The sequence below is a fragment of the Tupaia chinensis genome, unplaced genomic scaffold (assembly GCF_000334495.1).
Source record: "Tupaia chinensis unplaced genomic scaffold, TupChi_1.0 Scaffold000159_1, whole genome shotgun sequence".
NCBI lineage: Eukaryota > Metazoa > Chordata > Mammalia > Scandentia > Tupaiidae > Tupaia > Tupaia belangeri.
In genome coordinates, this window is record NW_006159630.1 from 4,650,838 (window position 1) to 4,658,273 (window position 7,436).

At 54.4% G+C, this 7,436-nt stretch overlaps 1 pseudogene; it reads right to left on the reverse strand.

The window, feature by feature from the left end:
- LOC102468979 (G2/mitotic-specific cyclin-B1-like) overlaps window positions 1–107 on the reverse strand; it is a 1,923-nt pseudogene extending 1,816 nt beyond the window's left edge.
- Between the last annotated feature and the right edge of the window lie 7,329 nt (window positions 108–7,436).

Sequence of the window (7,436 nt, forward strand, 5' to 3'; positions counted from 1 at the left end):
TTTCCCTTTGTGTTCGTCATTTTGGTTAATTACTGGAAGATGGGGGTTCCCATTTTCACCTTATTTTCTGCATTAACTTTCATGTTTCTGGTGGCTTGGAGCACCATGGCTTCCTCTTCAGCGGACAGCAGCTTCACAGGGAGAAGCAGAACCAGAGCTCCAGACGAGCCAAGGGCCTGAACCAGCTCACGTCAACAGCCGTTCCCTTGACTCCAAAAGTTTTGAAATTCGTTTTTAGTTTTTTTCAAGTATGGAAGCCCATCTCCCTACCTTCTAACCCTCAAAGCTGCCGAATGCTTCCAGGCCCCATTTCAAATGCTGCCTGCTGTCCTCAGGCCCTCAGGGGCCATTTTCCACCTAAGTGCCCTAAACACAGCTCCATCTGCCACCTCCCCAGACGCAGGCTCTTCTAGACGCCTCATCTCCCTTCCCCAGAGGGTGGCATTGCCAGCCTCTCACTGTGGACTTAGAGCCTGGCCCTGGGACTGCCTGTGGGGAGGGGGCACGGGCGCTCTGGGGAAGGGGTGGAGGGAAGAGGGTGGGCAGTGGCTCCCGTGACACTTAATGGAGCATGTGTGTGTGCGTGATATATGTGTACACATGTGGTATGTGTGTATAGTGTGGGTGTACATGCTGTGGTGTGTGTGTATGTACATGGTATGTGTGTGCATGAGGTATGTACATGGGGTGTGTATATGCATGGTATGTGTGTGCATGTGTGTGTGGTGTGTGTGTATATGCATGGAGTCTGTGTATATGCATGTAGTGTGTGTACCTGGTTTGTGTATGCATGTGTGTGCTCTGTGTGTATGTACATGGTGTGCGTGCATGTGTGGTGCGTATATATGGTGTGTGTGCATATGTATGTGGTATGTGTACATGCTGTGTGTGGTATGTGTGTATGCATGATGTGTGTGGTGTGTATACAAGTGTGCATTGTGTGGTATGTGCATGTGTGTGGTGTGTGTACATGGCATGTGTGGTGTGTGTGCATGATATGTATATGTGTGCGATATATGTGCATGTGTGGTGTGTGTATGTGCATGTGTATGGTGTGTGTATATGGCATGTGTGGTGTGTGTACATGATATGTATATGTGTGCGATATATGTGCATGTGTGGTGTGTGATTGTGCATGTGTATGGTGTGTGTACATGGTATTGTGGTGTGGTGTGTGCATGTGGTGTGTGTGCATGATGTGTGGTATATGTACAAGTGTATGGTGTGTGTATGTGCATGTGTGTGGCATGTGTACACAGTATTGTGGTGTGGTGTGTGCATGTGGTGTGTGTGTGCATGATGTGTGTATGTGTGTGGTATATGTACAAGTGTATGGTGTGTATGCGTGTGTGTGGTGTGTGTACCCAATGTGTGTGTGCGCGGGGTGTGTGTGTGAACGCCATGTCAGCAGAATGCTGCCAGAGCCATCTGGTTTCCAAGGAGACGGCGAGGTACGCTGGGCAGGCGCCCACACTCAGCACAGAGGCGGGCGTGCTGTCAGTGCTCAGGCTCCCCCGGAGTCCGGCTGCACTGTGCCCCTGGAGGAGCCCGGCACCCAGGCTAGTGGGGCGGGGCTGGAGGAGAAGGCCAGGCTGGGCCCCAGAGGCTGAAGGAGGGGCTGAAGGACGGTCCACCCTCACCCTCCAGTGCCCCGCCCCACCCCATGAAAGCAGCAGAGCCTGGGCGAGGCCGCCCGCCACCCCCACCTCACAGCTGCAGGGCGGGGCCAGGCAGGCAGCAGGCCTTCCGGCCACTCCACCGCTAATTATTTCCCATGATGAGCTTGTTATTATGTCTTACACTCGAAATAATCAATTTGGAATCACCACTTTGATGAGTTAATGGGCGCTCGCTGGGCATCACTCGAGACTGCAAAGAGCGCTTCTGTTCTCAACAGCGGCCAAGGCAAGAAGCAGGACGCGCTGAGGGTGGACCCGGGCAGTAGCTGCTGCACCCCACCCCTCTCCTCCGGGCGGTGGCCTGTGGAGCAGCCCACGCCACGGTCCCCACCTGGTCATGCCTTTGACATGCACTGGCCACAAATCTCTGGACATCCCCAGATGGTGCTTTTGTTTGCTGGTGCCATTTTACAGAGGAGAACATGGAGGCTCTGGGCGCAACCAGAGCCTGACGCTCGGTGCCGCGGGAAGTCTGCATGATCTGTCCCGGTGGCCCAGCCCAAGACGGACGGAACAAGAATTTCTAATGGCAAGATTTCTTTATTGCAAAGACAGAACATAGAAGAGTTGGAGGACAACCATGCAACACTGCAAAGGATGGGGGCAGGGGTGGCTAAATGCACGTCCTGTGGGGTCCCCACGTGCCCGCCCCCCAATTCACATGCTGAGATTGGGTTCCGATAGTGACAGCACTGAGAAGGTGGACAGTTGGCCCAGCTATGCCGGTGCACAGGCAGCTCCACTGCTTGGGAGGCCGGGCCACACGGGAGGCCTGCATTCAGTTCCTGGGCAGCCTGAACACGCAGGGCATGGCTGCACATACCTTAGTCCCAGCTAGGATGGAGACACAGCAAGACCTTGTCAAAAACCCTGTCTCTCTGTCTATCCCTCTCCTGTTGTCTCTCTGCCCACCCCATCCCTACAAAGAAAAGAAAAAGAGCCAGAGAGTGAAAACGTAAGCTGACTATGGTGGATTTGTTTGTTTGTTTGTGGTGGATGGCCAAACCGCAATCCCTTCTCCTCCATTCTCCTCTCAGGATTTTGGGCATGCATGCCTAAGTACCTGCCATGAGTTTCAAACCTCTGGGTCCAGGACTTAAACCAGGGTCAGCCACGTGGGAGTCCAGCACCTTAACCACTAAGTCATCTAATGGCCCCAAGCTGACTATGGTTTCAAAAAATAGGCCCTTGGCAGGTAACCAGCTCCTCGGGGTGGGGCCCTGTGCTTGGCTCCTGGTAAGTTTATATGGGAGGGAGACCTAAGCCAGACACACAACACTCTTCTCTGTCCTGCCCTGAGCTACTCTGGACTGTCTTGAGACTCTGCAGAGCCCTCACCAGACGTGCCCCTTGACCTTGGAGCTCCGGAACCGTGAGCTCCATAAACCTCTCTTCTCTACACATGCTCAGTCTCAGACATTCGGCTCATGAGCAAGAGAATGGACTGAAGCATGCTCAGGCAAGAGGCTGAGCCGTCTAAGCTGAGCATTGACTCAGAGCAGCAGAAGCCAGCACTCACTGAACTGAACTCTTGCTGGGGCATGGAGCATGAGGGGGCAGAGCGCCATTGCTCCCGTCATGGGCTCCCTGCCCTGGGATTTTCCCCAAGGGCAAGTGTTGTTTGGATGAAAAGAAACGCTCCTAGCATAGAGGCCTGAGCCTGTGTTAGAACCAGCGCAGGCGAGGGCAGAACCAGGAACGAGGGCTCCTTATGAAAAGGATCTGGCGACTCGGAAAGGAAGCCTCCTCCCACCAGGGAGCCGAGGCAAGCTCCCTAGAGTCAACTTCTCAGGAAGGCAAGGACAGGCCAAGGGCCACTGTCTCCAGAGCGAATCCAGCTCCTTGGTGGTCTCCAGTGCTTCATGTCCCTTGCTTGGCCTCTGTGTCCTCTGGCCACAGCCCACCCTGGAGGGGGAGCAGTGTGGGGGCTCCTGCCAGTGCCCTCCAGGGTGCCTGGGCCGTTAATCCAGCAAAGCTGGTATAAGGGTGTCCCTGAGTGTGTGGGGCACTGAGGGCTTACGGGGGTGCAGAACATACCGAAGCCAAGAGCGGAGAAACTGCCAGGGCACCTCTCCAAGAACCCAGGCACTCTAGAAGACAAGACAAGAGGGCCCGAGCTCGGAGAACGGCAAGTCGCATCTGTCGGTATTGTGAGTTCTAGCGATCCCGCTCATGCTCCCAAATCCAGGGCTGCAGAGGGTGCCTGCACAAGCGTGGCTGGGCCCACAGGACGCACAAGAGGGAGCGCTGCTCACAGGGAGCTCGCCCATGTCCGCTTCCTTCTGGGACGCCCAGGGAAGAGGCACGACTTGCAGTGAGGATATGCCAGGGGCCTCCTGGCCAGCTTTCCAGGGCCGTGCCTGGAGCCCCTGAAGGCCCCAGTGCTCGCTGAATAAGGGAATGCCATCGCCTGTCCTGGACACTGACTCGGTGGTTTGGACAGCCTCGCTCACATTCCGTAGAAGGCTCAGGGAGACCATCGGAAAGAAGTGAGCAGGATCCCAAGAAGCGAGAACCTCAGTAATGCACCTTTACCTGGGAAGGGGTGCCAGGAATGCACCGAGGGTGCTGGAGATAGCAGAGACCCTGGGAGACACTGCTGAGGACATCAGGCCCCGATCTCTGGACGGGGGGCCTCTGAACACAGCCTGCCACCACATCATCTTACAGGTCAGGGAAGCAAGAAGGCTCCAGGCCACTCGGACACTCAGACACTATCGGTGCAGGATGAAGGGCAGTTTACAAAGAACTTCAGTGTCACTGGCGGTTACAGTGACCTGGTGGAGCACCTCACCTGGGCCACGTGTCATGGTGCTTGTACGGGGCTGAGCACCCAGAAAGAGAAAGGGAGTCCTCACACAGTCGGCAGACACCATGACTGCCAAATTCAGCCTATCGCCTGTCTTAAGACCACCGCACACCTGCACGCTTGACCTGAAATTCAGAACACATTCTTTTGAGAGATTTTTGCTATAGTGCACATGCACTTGCTAGAGAGACAGAGAGACAGAAAGCGAGAACTCGCTCCCAGGGGGATGGCCACGCTGCAAACCCTTCTCCTCCATTCCCCTCTCAGGATCTTGGGTACGCACACACATGTACTCAGTATGAATTTTAAGCTGCCAGGTCGGGGACTTAAATAGCAGGTGACTGCATAACCATTATGCCGTCTGCTGGTCCCTCAGAACACATTTTAAAAGCAGGCCTAGCTGGGCCAGCAGGCGGCGCGGTGGTTAAGGCGCTGGACTCCCATATGGCCGACTTCAGTTGAGTCCCAGACCTGACAGTTGAAAAATCACTGCATACATGTGTGTGGGTCCCCAAAGTCCAAGAAGGAGAATGGAGGAGAAGGGATTGCAGTGTGCCCACCCTCCCTGGAGGGTGATTTCGCTTTCCCTCTCACTGTCTCGCTGTCTCTCTGGAGCACACACACCCTATGCCAAAAACCTAAAACAACAGGCCAGGCTCGGCCCAGCAGTAGCACGGTGCTCTACAACGCTGGAAGCCATAGGAAGACCAGGGTCAGTCCCCAAGTCTGCCCGTCCATGCTGGGCGCATGCGTGCTCGTGATCCTGGCTGGCCGGGAAGGCTACAGGGAGGATGGCAGCCTGAGACCCCGCTGAGGGTGCACCCACTCACTCTCTCCCTCTCCCCCCATGAAGCTAAATCAGTAAACTTTTAAAACTGCTATTTGTGTTGGGACCAGCAGACGGAGTAATGGTTATGTCACCGACTCCCACACGGTCGACCGTAGTTCAAGTCCTGGACCCAGTGGCTTGGAACTCATGCTGGGCACGTATGCGTGTGTGCCCAAAATCCCAACCCTCAAATTTCAATTAAAAAAAAAAAGTTTCCACAGTTGTGAGATGGGACCAAAAGGCAGGTCCTGGCTGACAGCGCCTGGTCTCTCCTGGCGGGTCCCCACACCCCGTGCAGGGCTGTCCTAACCTGTGCCCACCACGAAGGAAACAGCTGACACGGAGACTTGGGGTCACAGTCTCACTAGCAGGAGGCCCGGGGGGGATTCTCAAAGCCAATGGAGCAATCTGGTTATTTCCCACGAGGCCCAAGACGGTCTAGCAGGGAAGGGCAGACCTTCCCAGAGGCAGTGCTGGAATCGCGGGACAGCACACGGGAGCAGGCGACTGAGAACCCGAGCCTCTACGACCTGCACAGCCAGCTCACAGGGCAGCCCGTGGTGCTGCAGCAAAGCGTTGCTCCAAAGCAGCTGGATCTCACACGGTGAGCACAGTTCGAACCCAGCCCAGTCCACCGGAAACACACTGGGCACACCTGGGAGACTGGGGAGGGAGAAAGGGGGCCGTGGGGGCCAGGGCCGTGGCCGGCGACCTCTCTCTCTCTCTCTGTCATGCACACATGTGCTCTATCAGAACTAAAGAAAAAGATGTTTAAGAGGGAAAAAACTACTCACAATGGAACACAGAACTAGATGTAAAAACTCAAAACTCTGCAACTTTGGGAAGAAAACACAGGGAAAATACCTTAGATTAGGGAAAAAAATTCTTAGACACGAAACAAAGCACAATCCATTTTTTTAAATGTTGACTTGAACTTCTTCAGACTAAAAACTTTCACTCTTTCAGAGAGTTATTTAAGAAACGAGAAGCCTCAGACTTGGAGCAAATATTTGCAGAATATTATCTGTCAGAGGACATGTATCCAGGATATTTAAAGAGCTCTCGAAACCTACTAATCTGAAAATAAACTATGAAATGTTTAAACTGGGCAAAAGATTTGAAGACACCTCACTAAGAAAGGTGCGCGGATTGTGAGTAAGCACACGGGGGTCCTGCAGGGGCAAGGGGTTAAGGCGCGGCAGCCCACATGGCTGACTGCATGGTTCGAGTCTGGGGCCCAGCGGCTTGAAAATCATGCCAGGCATATGTGTGTGCCTGCTTGCCCAAAAGCCTAAGAAAAAACTGGAGCAGAAGGGATTGCAGTGTGGCCACACACACACCCCGAAGGGGGGTAATTTCTCTTTGTCTCTCTCTGTCTCTGTCTCTCTCTTTCTGGCAAGCTCACATACCCCGAAGCAAAATAGAATAAAATAAAATATTTTAAAAAACAAGGTGGAAAGACGCGGGGCATCATTAGTTACTAGGGCCATGCAAACTAAAGCCATGACAGGCCTGGCAGAGGGGCGAGAGGGCTTTCCGTTCACCCTGACGGTAGCCAGTGCAGACAGAGACAGGCCCTCGCCTTTACCACTGGTGCAAATGCAACACGGCCCAGCCGTGTGGACGGGGTGTGACGTCCCCCTGAAGCTATGCACGCACTTACTGCGCACAGGCAAAAGTCTGTACTGGGAACGTGTCCCCACAAACACCCGTGCGAATGTGCTCAGTGGCTTTCCTCGTCACAGTGCCAAACTGGAACATCCCGACTTCCTTCGCTGGTGAACAGACAAGCAAACTGGGGGACATCCCTCCCTGCAGCCCCTGGTAAGGAAAGGGGCCCTAATGCACTAGGCTGGAAGACTGGAAGAAGGGAATCGCAGTGTGATCAGACTCTGTGGAGTGCCCCCCACAACGTACTCTATCGTGAATTTTTTAAAAAAAATCTGTCACAGGGGAACCAGCAGTTAGCGTAATGGCTATGTCGCTGGACTCCCACGTAGTCGACCGCGGTTCGCGTCCTGGACCCGGTGGCTTAAAACCCACGCCGGGCGCGTGTGCGTGCGTGCCCAAGATCCCAAGAGGAGAATGGAGGAGAAGGGATTGCGACGTGGCCATCCCC